At 39.2% G+C, this 14,921-nt stretch overlaps 1 long non-coding RNA gene across 2 annotated transcripts in view; it reads left to right on the forward strand.

Moving 5' to 3' along the window:
• The first annotated feature begins 71 nt into the window (after positions 1 to 71).
• Positions 72 to 14,921, forward strand: part of LOC139180128 (uncharacterized) — a 42,958-nt gene continuing 28,108 nt past the window's right edge. The window contains exons 1-2 of one of the 2 annotated variants that reach the window (XR_011564440.1): positions 72 to 195; positions 11,212 to 11,290. This is a non-coding gene — a long non-coding RNA (uncharacterized lncRNA). The remainder of the gene's footprint in view (positions 196 to 11,211; positions 11,291 to 14,921) is intronic. The other variant, XR_011564442.1, reaches the window with a different exon arrangement.

The following is a 14,921-nucleotide window of genomic DNA, read 5'->3' on the forward strand; positions in this document are numbered from 1 at the left end:
CCTCTGCCTCAGCCCCGCCCCTCAGAGCCAGCCCCGCCCCTCCCAGGTCCTGCTCCCAATCTCCCCTCCCCGCGCTTGGTGAACCCCGAGAGTCATTTTCAGTCAACCGCCTTCCCTGAGGCGAGGCCGGTCACGCAATGTTATCTCTCCTGCTACTCCTCACAGGGCTGGGCCGGCTGGCCTCCGTGGGCCATGGTAAGTGAGGACCCTGCCGGATAGGAGGGGGGCCCATCGTCACAGTGTCCCTTGGCGTGAGTGGAGGGCATTGCCCTCCTGGTCCCAGAAGCCCAGGTCGGGCTGAGGGAGCCCGGGTTTGGTTGGAGTCCTGCCCAGTTTCAGGGTTCTGCCAGGCCCACTGGTCGGAGGGCTCAGAGCAGGACTGGGATAGTTGACGGGGACACAGGTCTTCCAGGGAGATGGGGTGGGGTGGGGGTAGGGAGAGGATCCTGGATGGGGTCCTGGGGACCTCTTCTTAAAACCCTACACAGTATGATTTTGGGGGTATGTGTGCATGTATGTGTGTGTGTGTGCACGCCCACTGGGGCTTGGAAGATCCACAAGTGATGTGATAGGAAAGGACAAATAAGAATGAATGCTGGACTGGGGTTGCTCACTCCTCTCTTCCTTACTGCAGACTCAAATGTCACTTCTACAAATTACAGTGCCACAGAAGACTGGGACAGATATTGACAGTGGAATTTCAAAAACTCATGTAATTAAGAAATAACTTTAAAAATATGTTTTGTTTTTTGTTTTGTTTTTTTTTTTACTGGAGTGCAAGACCCAAATCAATGCATGCATATCCCTTGTTGAAATTTTGTGTTCTAATGACAGTGTTATTGTTTTCATTTCTCAAGTAATAGATGAACGTTATGTAATAGACTCAGAGGGAAAAGATGCCTTGAGTTCTTGTCACACAAAAAGGCATCTACAGTCTACCAGATTGTTTTCTATAAAAGATGTACATTTAAAAATGCCTTCTATGTAAGAGAGGCCATACCAATATTTATGTTGTAGCATGATTTTAAAATGACAATATATAAATAATATCTTCATGCCTGTATTTACACACACGTGCATATATAAATCTTTGTAATGTTATTTTTTATTCGATTAACATAGTAAAACGTGCATTATGTACATTGTAAAATGAAATGTAGACAGTACAGAGACTTGTTAAGAAGGTGAATGGCCACCTCATTTTCTAAAGACAGTAAGTTTGAAGGAGACTGAAGTTTTAGAGACATGCATACACAGTGCACGTATATTTTTAATGAGCATGTATGAGAATTGTAATTGGCTTTATCTCTTATGGGTAGAGTTAGGATTGTTTTTATGATAATATAGCTCTGACATTATTTTCCCTAACTGTTGGATATCTTATATGTAACATAGTGTAACACATTTTAGACATGTAGATAGTTTCATGGGCTTCCTTGGTGGCTAGACAGTAAAGAATCTGCCTCCAATACTGGAGACCTGGGTTCGATCCCTAGGTTAGGAAGATCCCCTGGAGAAAGGCATGGCAACCCACTCTAGTATTCATGCCTGGAAAATTCCTATGGACAGAAGTGTCTGGCAGGCTAGAGTCCAGGGGATTGCAAAGACTTGGACACAACTGAGCGACTAAGGATAGCAGATAGTTTCATAAACCTTCTTGAATAGTCATCTTGGTAGGATCAACAGGCTAGCCAGTGTAGAAAAAAAAAATTGATAAATATTGAAAAGGTCTACCAGAAAAGTTGTATTATATTTGACTCGCATTCACAAAAATAGTGATGCCTATCTTCCTGAGGCCTCTCCATGTCTCCTCTTCAGGCTTCTCCTCTTCTGCTCTTGTGAACATCCTAAATGAATGCTTCACTTCGAACAGGTATTTTTTGGTTAAGCTTTAACAAGAGATGCCTTTCTGCATGTTGACTATTGGAATCATTTTGTTAGTTGTCAGTCTTTTTCTGGTTTTTACTTCTGTTTTAATAAGAGTTAGCAACTTTGGATAGGACACTTTGTTTTCAAGAAGAAAGAAATATTGTAAAGAAGCACAGGGATGGGATAAGAATCCAACAATTAGAAATCCCAGTAGCAAGTTCTGAGAGGAACATCTACAATTGTCAACTGAAAAATTATGTTAGACACTGGGGCAAGTTTTATAGACTGAATGGTCTACTTCTTTTTTTTAATTTATTTTAATTGGAGGCTAATTACTTTACAATATTGTATTGGTTTTGCCATACATCAACTTCTGACTGGCTCACTTTGTGGCACCAAGAAACACCAGCAATTGTGTATTCATAAAAGCTATTACCGCCCCCCTCCAATGAATATCTTGAGATGCTGAAATGTTTAAGAGAGTATAATGAACATACACTGGGAAATGCTACCAAAGAAAACATGAGGACCCATGATAATAGCAGGAAAAAGAGCATTTGGTACACACACATGCACACAGACACACATACCCAACATAAGAAAGTGTCATTACTTTAAAATATTCAGTTCACATGAAACAGATAAAAATTCCAAATTTGTATGAATTTAATAAAACATTCTCAGCATATATAACATGAAAACCAATAGCATGACAAGGAGAGATTTTCAAATCCATTTCCATAGAGAGATATGTAAATGGTTATCTCAAATGTTGATCGGCCAATCATAAATTTTTTTTTCAGATTTAGAGAAAACAGTTTATTCTTGTTTAGAAATGTTGATTTTCTTTTTTTTTAATTTTATTTTATTTTAAACTTTACAATATTGTATTAGTTTTGCCAAATATCGAAATGAATCCGCCACAGGTATACCCGCGTTCCCCATCCTGAACCCTCCACCCTCCTCCCTCCCCTCCCCTCCCCTCCCTCTAACCCAATCATAAAATTTTTAAGAAGAAACATTTGAACAACAAAAATAAGCATTCTGTCAATGAATAAATTGAACCAAATGAAGCTTATGTATTGTTTTTCTTTCTGCTCTTTGTTTTGACTCACTCGATTCTATGGACGTCTCGTAGGAGGTTTTTATTTAATGATACAACCTATATTGCAGCAAGAGAAAGAATTCAAGCAAATATCAAGAATCCGTGAAGCATCCCCAATGAGCTAGTGTTCCACATGAACCCAATCTCTCTGCTCTGGGAATATGTTGAGTCTCTGGCTAAAAATCACAAGATTTATAGAAGGAATCTTGGCTTTGGGAGAACTCCTTACAAAGTTTTCAGTGAAGTTTTAAGAAGCCAAGCCAGCCTTATTGAACTAGTTGGGGAAAAACAACAGAACTAAACTTGACCAGGGGAGTTTTGAACCCTAAATGGAGCGTTAGGGTCTTGTCTTAGCTAAGAATCAGAAACAACCAGATTTGTCAGTATCCCCAGAAATAGATAAAGCTTTTGTAATCAATATGTACTTATGCTCTGTCTCCACTGTAAATAATGCTTCCGAAGAATGTTTCTCATACTTCTGAAGAATATGCAGTGTCACTCAACAAAATTGACCACAACAAGGAAATAAGGGGCTTCCCAGGTGGCTCAGTGGTAATCACCTGCCAACTCAGGAGACAGAGGAGACACTGGTTTGATCCCTGGGTCGGGAAGGTCCTCTGGAGGAGGAAATGGAAACCCACTTCGATATTGTTGCCCAGATAATCCCATGGATAGAAGAATCTTGTGGGCTACAGTCCACAGGGTCACAAAGAGGAAGGTGAGAATCTATGAGAGAAAATATGAACACAATGATTACCTGAAAATTTTGTTGTATAGCAATGAATCCCCAAAACAAAGGAAGAAAACAATCAATAGTCTATGTGGTATATTTGCAACACAGAGAAGTGATAAAGTGTTAATATCTACAGAAAACAAAATTTCCCACAGATTGATCATGGAACAAGAGACAGAAAAAGAAAGTGTGTATGGCCACAATAGTGAAATCTTTTATTCCCATGCACAGACCTCTTCAGCACTCTCAATCCTCAGTGCTAATTGCAATTATGATATTGATACATATTCTTCTGCCACATTTTAAGCATCTTTCATCCATGTCTAAAGATCAATAAAAATCATGTTCTGATGATTTGTTTAAATAGATATAAACAGCACAGTATTGTATAGTCCCTTAAACAGTTCTTTATGGTTCAGAAAGAGCTTCCCAGGTGGTGCTAGTAGTAAAGAACCTGCATGCCAATGCAGGAGACATAAGAGAAGTAGGTTTGATCCCTGGGTTGGGGAGATCCCCTGGAGGAAGGCCTGGTAACCCATGCCAGTGTTCTTCCCTGGAGAGTCCCATAGACAAAGCAGCCTGGCAGGCTACAGTCCCATAGGGTTCCAGAGTCGTACATGACTGAAACAATTTAACACACATGCACTCATGGTTCAGAAGGCTAGGTAAGGGTGCTCCTTTATATGATGAGACATGAAAGTGACACCAATTTTTTTTTATCTTCCCTGTATCTTCACTCTTTGCCATATAACTTTGATTTCCTCTCATCAAGAAGTGGAGTGTGTATAACTCAACGTCCGCCTCACACTCAGTCTTGTGGGTCTGAGTTTATCTACCCAAGGCCAACATGATGGGTGTGAAGAGCCCAAGGTTAGAAGGGCCTTGTGCTTGGATTCATGCTCTACTGATGCTGTCCTGAGGTTCTCAATACTTTTGAATGACAGACTCCACATCTTCATTTTACCTTAGTGCCTGGCAAATTACTAGCCAAGTTTGGGGCTATGCCACTTATTTTGGGCAGAGTGATGTTGACTGGCTTGATGTCAACAAAGGCTTAAAAAAGCTCTCCTGCTTTTCTACTTTCCATCTTGCTTACCTGTCATCCCCATGAGAATATGCTTGAGCTTAGCTTGCTGGAAGGTTAAAGACATATGGATCACAGCCACAGTGCATTATTTATCCCTACATCATCCAATATTCAGCTGAATCCTATACCACTGAGCAAGCCTGGCCACAGTTAGCAGAGTTGTCATGGCTACTGGCACATAAAAGTGTGAGCAATAGATACTTAACTGTTTTATTGTATGTGGTTTTGTGGTTGTTTGTCATCCTTTACGGCAGAAAGTGAAGAAGAACTAAAGAGCCTCTTGATGAAAGTGAAAGGGGAGAGTGAAAAAGTTGGCTTAAAGCTCAACATTCAGAAAACTAAGATTGAACTGAACTGAACTGTCATGCAACATTTTGCCTAATTTCACTTGTTGAGATTTATTCATATTGATGTGTGCAAAAGAAGTTTGTTTTTTAAAATGCAAATGTAGTCATCAAATTTCTTTATCTCATAAATTATTTATCCTCCCTTATTTACAGCAAGAACAGCTCTCTTGTAGACATCCCTGGCAATGACTTCCCAGGTCCCAGTGAAACTGAGGGATTATGATTATAAATAAGAAAATTCTCAACTGCTATATACTAACAGTTTTTTCTTCAAAACACTTATAACCAAGTTTTACTCATGATGATAATTTAAAAGCATTTCTGCTTTGTACATTCTGAACAAAATGGGTATCTTCACTCATTTTTGTTAATTAGTGGATAACAAATGCTATTTTATTGTTGTTTTAATATGCACTTCTCTGGTTATTAGTGACAGTATCTTTCCCAGTGTTTGCTGACCATTCTCATTAACTGGCTTATGCTAAGCTGTTTGGGGGAGAAATTGGTTTTCATTTATTTTCTATGTCTTTATCTTTCTCTTTTTCTGTTTCTTTTTCCATGATCAATCTGTGGGAAATTTTGTTTTCTGTAAATATTAACACTTTATCGCTTCTATATGTTGCAAATATGCCACATAGACTATTGATTGTTTTCTTCCTTTGTTTTTGGGATTCATTGCTATACAACAAAATTTTCAGGTAATCATTTTGTTCATATTTTCTCTCATAGATTCTCACCTTCCTCTTTTGTGTCTCTCAGATCCTGAAGTGATAGCATAACATCCTATAATATTTTTTATAATTCTTTTTCCATTTAAGATGTAAATACACTGCTTTCAGTTTCTTCAACAACAGCATTGTCTAAGGTGAGTGCAGAGAAAACGAGAGCGAGCCAGACAGTCAGGCAAGAAAAGGGAAATTTATTAGAGGGAAAAGAGAGGGTGACTGGTTCTTAAAGAGAACCAGCGTCCTCCCTTTCTGACGGAGTCCTACTTATACCCCACCAATGAACAATTCTCTGAAGGGATGGTCATGCAGCCGGAGGTCTGGAATCTGGTGGTCTTGCATCTTTGAGATGATGGGCACCAATGAGATAACAGGATGCCATTTGGGCAATTTGGTCAGTCTCACAGATCACTGTGATTTTGTTCTTTGTTTGCAAGGTTGACATAACAAGCCATCTTATCAATGAGACCCCATGTGGGCCTTATCACATTGCATTTTCCAGCTTTTTTCAAAGCTTCAATTTTACTTTTTTCTTTTTATTGCAGCTTTATGCTGACTCAGGTATTGTTTAGTTAGAATAGTTTCAGATTATTTTCTTCAGATGAGATGTGGAAAAGGCTGAATCGCCTACCTGCAGATATCTTCTGTTCTCATAATTGAATAGCGTTTTGTCAATGTGTTGAATTCGTGTCATATTTCTTTTATATAATTTTTTGAAATTTGATGCCGTCCATATTAATTTTGTCCATGTGTGGGTGAGTGCAAGTTTGTATGTGTGTATTACAATAATACCCCTTGATATAGCCCAAGTGCCTTAATTTTTCATTTTAATTTCAGCCCCTACACATTTTTTTCTTCTGTGGGGAATCTATGTTTTCATCCTGAGTCTCACTTCTCTGTGCTCCATATCATAATTTATTCTATCAATTTGATCAAATATTTATTTTTGATGTGCATTTTACCAGTAATTTCCCTCTTTATTGAGGTGTGTGTGTATGCTCATTTGTGTGACTCTTTGCGCCCCCAAGGACTATATAGCCCTCCAGGCTGTCCATGGGATTTCCCAGGCAAGAATACTGGAGTAGGTTGCCATTTCCTTGTGCTGGAGATCTTCCCGAACCAGGGACTAAGCCTGCATTTGTTGCGTCTGTGCATTGGCTGGAGGATTCTTTACCCTCCCCTTTATCGGCTAGACCTGTAGTTCTTTTTCCAGTAAGCAGATTCTTTTAGATACACTTATTGGGTAATTGAGTATTAACTGTCATGTGTTTCAGTTTCAGGGTATCTTTTTTTTTTCCCTTGGGTTGATCTCCCTTGAAAACTTATTAATTTTTCTTCAAATTAAGATCTTTGTCCATTAGTGCTACTTCATTAGAAACTAAAATTTAAATTTTGCCTTCTTTTTTGTTGTTTATTTTTCTTTCATTGGATGTTGTCTTTCTTTCAGTGCTCATTTGTATTTTCCTTATGTCACTGATTAAGGCAGACTGGTGTGTTGTTTCATAAAGAAATGAAACATATGTTTTTGAAAAAGAGCCCAGGATGAATAAACTTACAAACTAAGTTTTTATCCTTTTAATAATTCTTGTCAAATATCTGTTAAGCATTTTGCCTCTAATTTCTTTCTTCTGGGAAGTACTTCAGATTCCCACTTCCACCACCTCCATTTGAACACAGTTATTAAAACTTAGCTCCACTCTTGTTCCAGAATTCATGTTCTAGATGCTTGCATCTAAAACAGGCCATTCAGGATTTTTGTGTGGAATATAAACTGACAAATATCAATTTTTCTCTTGAGAAGCTCTCTAGTTTTGGTATTTGAATTAAAGAAAAGGAAAAGTTTTCAAGAAAGAAAATAAACAAGTTGTTGTAGGATATTGGATATAGTTCCCTGTGCTATACAGTAGGTCCTTTGTGTTTATCTGTTTTATGATAGGAGATATCTGTTTATCCCAAACTCCTAATTTATCCTTCCCTCCTTTTCTGTGAGTTTGTTTCTGTTTTGTAAATGAGTTCGTTTCTATCACAATTTTAGATTCCACGTAAAAGTAATATTATAGAATATTTGACTTTCTCCGTCCCACTTAATTTTCTCATATATATATATATATATACATTTTTTTCAGATTCTTTTATTGGTATATGTGTGTGTGTGTGTGTGTGTGTGTATATACACAGATACTGATATATAGGAGACGGCAATGGCACCCCACCCCTGTACTCTTGCCTGAAAAGTCCCATGGATGGAGGACCCTGGTAGGCTGCAGTCCATGGGGTCTCTAGGGGTCGGACACAACTGAGTGACTTCACTTTCACTTTTCACTTTCATGCATTGGAAAAGGAAATGGCAACCCATTCCAGTGTCTTGCCTGGAGAATCCCAGGGACGAGGGAGCCTGGTAGGCTGCAGTCCATGGGGTCGCACAGAGTCAGACATGACTGAAGTGACTCAAAAGCAGCAGCACTGATATATAAAGATATACATAGTATATATCATTTCTGTATATATATGTGTGTGTGTGTGTGTGTGTATGTGTTTGTGCCTGTGTGTGTGTATATATATATATGAATCAGTTTTCCATGAAACTTATGCAACATACAAACCAACTATACATCACTAAACAATTTTTTAGAAAACAAATGAGAGAAAGTAAAGGAGATATGAAAAGGAAAGTTTTGGTGAAAAAAGCACTCTATTAACATTCTAGTTTGTGTCTGTTCTGGCCTTCAGAGGCTTCTTGATGTTTGGAATTCTTGCGAAATCTATGGTTCTTGGACACTTTAGTCAGTAGAAATTGGTAAGTGGCCAGACAAGGAATTCAGGCAAGGCTTTTGTTGAGACTGGTGCTGCAGCAGGAGGGAGTGAAAACAAGTCACATGTTCCCTTGCTCATTCTCTGAGGAGGGCGGGCTGGTTCCTTAAGTGGGGTGAAAGTAGGGGTGACTGGTGGGTCCAAGGCCACTCTGCTCACCACACAGCAGGCCAATGAATCTGAGAAATGAGGTGTTGAGGCAAAGAAGAGACTTTATTCAGGGAGCCAGCTGATCGAGAAGATGGCAGGCTAGCACCTCAAAATAACTGTCTTATTGGAGTCTGGATGCCAGATTCCTTATAGATCAGAGATGAGGGGAGGTGAGGAAGTAAAGTAAAAAGGCCATTAATCTTGCAAACAACTCCTAGAATGCGAAGCCTCTGGCAGCTGCTGCTGCTAAGTCGCTTCAGTCACATCCGAGTCTGTGACCCCATAGACGGCAGCCTACCAGGCTCCCCCGTCCCTGGGATTCTCCAGGCAAGAACACTGGCGTGGGTTGCCATATCCTTCTCCAATGCATGAAAGTGAAAAGTGAAAGTGAAGTAGCTCAGTCACGTCCGACTCTTCGCAACCCCATGGACTGCAGACTACCAGGCTCTTCCGCCCATGGGATTTTCCAGGCAAGAGTACTGGAGTGGGGTGCCATTGCCTTCTCCAAAGCCTCTGGCAGAAGACGTGTTAACTTCTTCCTTCCTGCCATCTGCATCACCTGGTTCTGAACAAAGGCACTTAAGGTTAACAGTTAGGCAGAGGGGTGGGATTCTCTGAGGCAGGCCATTCTGTATGATTACAGTAACAAAAGCAATGAAAAGCAAGTCAAAGAAACAGTTCCAACATGAAGTCAGAATTGGCTTGTCTGCAACAGTCTTCAGGTTCCCTTGGTGGTGGTGTGTACAGCATCATGCACCGTTTTTTCTCCTGGCACCTCAGAAGTCACGTTGTGGCCTTTTTGTGTCTTACTGTTCATACTTGCCCAGACTGCTCATGTAGGCAGTTACTTTTAGTCTTTTATAGTTCCTCTGTCACTGGTTACTTGAGGAGACATTTGTCCAGGTCAAGCATTTCAGTAAAGAGTTCAGGTTCCAACCTATCTCATGTTTACCATAAATATGATGTTAGATTGTTCCAAGATAATCACCATCCACCTTATGAGAAGATTATAGCTCCATACCCCATTTATATCACGCTTGTCTATAGAAATAACTTATGATATTTGAACCAAAGACTAGAATACTGCTTCTAAGCAAAGGCTTTAAGATCTATTGTGTTTCTGCAATTTTTCTCCTTTAGCTACATGAGAAACAGTTTCCATGGAGGGACCATGCCATTTCCAAGGTTCCAGAATGAAGGCAATGTGGAGCTGAACTTGCAGTAACCTTGTAAACAGTCCTTGTAAAGAATTTTAAGGCACTAGGAATTTGGAGGTTGTTTTTAGCACAGGATAACTTCATGAACTAAGATCATGGCATCCAGTCCCATCACTTCATGACAAATAGATGGGGAAACAGTGGAAATAGTAGCTGACTTTTTTGGGGGGTCTCCAAAATCACTGCAGATGGTGATTGCGGCCACTAAATTAAAAGATGCTTGCTCCTTGGAAGGAAAGTTATGACCAACCTAGACAGCATATTCAAAAGCAGGGACATTACTTTGCCAACAAAGGTCTGTCTAGTCAAGGCTCTGGTTTTTCCAGTGGTCATGTATGGATGTGAGTTGGACTGTAAAGAAAGCTGAGCTCTGAAGAATTGCTTTTGAACTGTGGTGTTGGAGAAGACTCTTGAGAGTCCCTTGGATTGCAAGGAGATCCAATGAGTCCCTCTGAAAGGAGATCAGTCCTGGGTGGTCACTGAAAGGACTGATGTTGAAGCTGAAACACCAATACTTTGGCCACCTGATGCGAAGAGCTGACTCATTGGAAAAGTCCCTGATGCTGGGAAAGATTGAGGGCAGGAGGAGAAGGGGACGACAGAGGATGAGATGGTTGAATGGCATCACCAACTCAATGGATATGGGTTTGGGTGGACTCTAGGATTTGGTGATGGACAGGGAAGCCTGGCGTGCTGTGGTTCATGGGGTCGAAAAGAGTCGAACATGACTGAGCATCTGAACTGAACTGTACTGAACTTCATGAAAACAAGCTAATGAAATAAGCATGACTTTTTTGTTATTTATCGACCTATGTCTACTTATTGGCAATTTATAAAAAAAAAGATTTATGCCATGAGATGTATTGATGGTTGAATCTATATTAAAAAATTTGCTGTGGGAATCTGGAAGTTCTGGATTTTATTATACACCAATCTGTGTCATTACAGCGCTCACACCTGTATCTGGTCGTTCTGGCTCTTGTTTTCACTTATATACATAATATGCTGTCAGAAATAAATGTAGACAATGGAGAAAATGAAGCCATTTAATTTTTGTATGTTTAAGCTTATAAAGTAGAAGCTTAAGTTGTTTAATTTCATGACTCTGGAAGTTCCTTTTATTAATGCTGTTGTTAAAACAAAGTGCTTTTATTTTGGTTGAATTAGGTCATTTTTAGGTTCTCATTTCCTGATGTATTCATACAGCAAGTCAGGGATGTTGTTTTCAGATTCTTGATTTATACAGGTGAGTTTTGCTTTATGTTTTGTAGATTTTTATATTTATGTGGTGATGGTGCCATTGATGGGAAGAAGTGGCCTGCTTTATACTCAGCCCAACTGTTGGGCAAATAAATTGATCCCAAACCTAAATATAATGTGGCAATTAGTATGAAAGCATATTGAATAGAATGAGTATTTTAAAATTTGTAACTCAAGAATCACTTTCCTGAAAAGGTCATTTACACTCTCTGGAAGTAGCAGTAGTCTTGAGAGGAGAGAAAAATGGGAACTGGAATTGAGAAGCTACTAAACACAAGGAGAAGTTTTGATGGAGGTATCATAGCACCTGAGAAGTGGAGGGCATAGTGGAAAACCACTTCATAGAAAAAGCACAGAAAAGTAAATTTTCAAAATCTTATTGGGTACAGAATCTGAATATATTTACATGAAAGCCATGGGAATTTGAATTCTATTCTCAAATGCACATAAGGGTCAAGAAATGTTTAAAAGAATATAAGGAAGTTAGCTTTAGTTTAAGATATGTACTTTGCCAGAATAGATGATGGGGAAGGAACAAATGCAAGAGATTGGTCAGATTCTGTTGCTGTGCTGCAGTTCAGAGAGAATGAAATTTAAAAAGCGGTAACTGGTACATCATTTGTCTTTCTCACCATCTACAAGTAGAAAGCAGGACAGAAACCATGAGAAACTTTGTTTCAGACATTTGACAATTAAAAAAAAATCAGGGATTCTTCCTCTGACAGAAAGAAAGCACAGAAGGTGAGCCTCACATTGAACTTGGTCCTCTGGGAATAATGTCTTAACTATAGGACAAGAGTTGAATCAACTAGGACTCCTTACAAGTTTGGGTTTTAAGAGTTTTTCAGAGTTAGGGTTGCTGAAGCAGCTGGAACTTGAAGGACACAGGGCCAGAGATAAAGAAGGGCTATGTATTGATGTGCATTTTTTAGGAGAGGGGAGTTGTCCTTTTTGCCCTGAAGATTAGACTGTATATGTGGTAGGTAAGTCTCTATTGTAAACAGGAGAGAGTAAATTATGAAACAGTGTTGGGAGATGTTGGATTTTCATCCAGGCAGTGCAAAGTGATATTGCTAAAACCCCAGGCATTCAGCTAAGGCAGAAAGTCTAAGTCTTTGGAGGAAGGATCAAGCCCTAGACTAAGAGACACTATCACTAACACACTCCCCACCTCATAGCCAGCAGGAAGGTTCCATTACATTCATTGCCTTCAGATACAAACTATGATACGCTATAGAGGATTGAAACATAATAGACTAAGGAAATAATGCGAGAAGTTCAGAAATCAATGATATAGATAAGGGGAAAGAATAGAAAAATTACAGCTCTGAATTTAGTTATTGAAAAGGAGGAATAAAATTGCTAACCCCCAGTAAGACTTATCTAGATCAGAAACAAATTCCACCAATATTAAGGATGAAAGGAGATATTACTAGTCATGAAGAAAGTAAAATGATAGCTTGGAGTATTACCAGAGATTTATACCAATAAATATGATTATTTAGATGAAATGGACAGCTTCCTTGAAAACTACAACCTATCCAAATTGATAGAAGTGATATAAAAATCTCTTAGTCATGTGAAATCTATTTTAAAAAAATTGAATTCCTCAACAGCCACTTTCCAGTAAAGAAACACCAGGTTTTGATTCTCACACACTTCAGCAGTTGAGAGATATTTTGGTGCTTTCCCATCTTTAAGCAATTGAGAATTCTTCTTAGGTGAATGTTGATGTACAGTTTGTTGAGTGAGTGTGAATTTTTACTTCTCTGGAATACATACCCAGGAATAACAATGCCAGATTATATGATGAGTATGTATTTATTTTTTACAGAAATCACCAGTCTTTTCTGAAGAGTGGCTGTACCGTTTTAACTTTCTTCTGGCAATGAATGAGAGAGAAGGAAGTATCTGCATTCTTGCCATTTTTTACTATTTAAACTTTAGTTTAGCTGTTGTGACAGATGTGTAATTTACCTCGTATAATTTTGACTCATATTTCTCTGATGAATAATGTTGACTATAGTTTCCTGTACCTGTCTATCACCTTTTGTGAAATATCTGTTAATGTCTTGCCCATTTTTTAATTGGATGGGTTGGTTTTTCACTATTGACTGTTGAGGAGTTTATGTATTACAAATCCTTTGCCAGGTATGTGGTTTGCAGATATTTGCTCCCAGTCTGTAGTTTGTCCTTTCATCCTCCTAGTAATTTCTGTGACTGATGAGATATTTCCATTTTAATAGGAATTAATTTATCAGTGTTTCCTTTTATGAATGGTAGCTTGGCTGTCAAACCTAAGAAATTTGTGTAGCCCTAGGGTTCCTGAAGATTCTATGTGTTATTTTTTTCCCTAAAAATTTTATAGTTTTATTTACATTTAAAAGTGTATTCAGTTGAGATGATTTTGTATGAAGTGTGAGATTTACATCAGTGTTCACTCACTTGACTGCAAAGAATATAATCAATCTGATTTTGGTGTTGACCATCTGGTGATGTCCATGTATAGAGTCTTCTCTTGTGCTGTTGGAAGAGGGAGTTTGTTATGACTGGTGCATTTTCTTGGCAGAACTCTATCAGTCTTTGCCCTGCTTCATTCCGTATTCCAAGGCCAAATTTGCCTGTTACTCCAGGTGTTTCTTGACCTCCTACTTTTACATTCCAGTCCCCTATAATGAAAAGGACATCTTTTTTGGGTGTTAGTTCTAAAAGGTCTTGTAGGTCTTCATAGAACCATTCAACTTCTGCTTCTTCAGTGTTACTGGTTGGGGCATAGACTTGGATTACTGTGATATTGAATGGTTTGCCTTGGAAACAAACAGAGATCATTCTGTCATTTTTGAGATTGCATCCAAGTACTGCATTTCGGACTCTTTTGTTGACCATGATGGCTACTCCATTTCTTCTGAGGGATTCCTGCCCGCAGTAGTAGATATAATGGTCATCTGAGTTAAATTCACCCATTCCAGTCCATTTCAGTTCGCTGATTCCTAGAATGTCAACATTCACTCTTGCCATCTCTTGTTTGCCCACTTCCAATTTGCCTTGATTCATGGACCTGACATTCCAGGTTCCTATGCAATATTTCTCTTTACAGCATTGGACCTTGCTTCTATCACCAGTCACATCCATATCTGGGTATTGTTTTTGCTTTGGCTCCATCCCTTCATTCTTTCTGGAGTTATTTCTCCACTGATCTCCAGTAGCATATTGGGCACCTACTGACCTGGGGAGTTTCTCTTTCAGTATCCTATCATTTTGCCTTTTCATACTGTTCATGGGGTTCTCAAGGCAAGAATACTGAAGTGGTTTGCCATTCCCTTCTCCAGTGGACCACATTCTGTCCAATCTCTCCACCATGACCTGCCCGTCTTAGGTTGCCCCATGGGCATGGCTTAGTTTCATTGAGTTAGACAAGGCTGTGGTCCTAGTGTGATTAGATTGACTAGTTTTCTGTGAGTATGGTTTCAGTGTGTTTGCCTTCTGATGCCCTCTTGCAACACCTACCATCTTACTTGGGTTTCTCTTACCTTGGGCGTGGGGTATCTCTTCACGGCTGCTCCAGCCAAGCAGGAGCTGACTGTGGCTCAGACCATGAACTCTTTATTACCAAATTC

The sequence above is a fragment of the Bos indicus genome, chromosome 27, assembly GCF_029378745.1.
Source record: "Bos indicus isolate NIAB-ARS_2022 breed Sahiwal x Tharparkar chromosome 27, NIAB-ARS_B.indTharparkar_mat_pri_1.0, whole genome shotgun sequence".
Lineage (NCBI taxonomy): Eukaryota > Metazoa > Chordata > Mammalia > Artiodactyla > Bovidae > Bos > Bos indicus.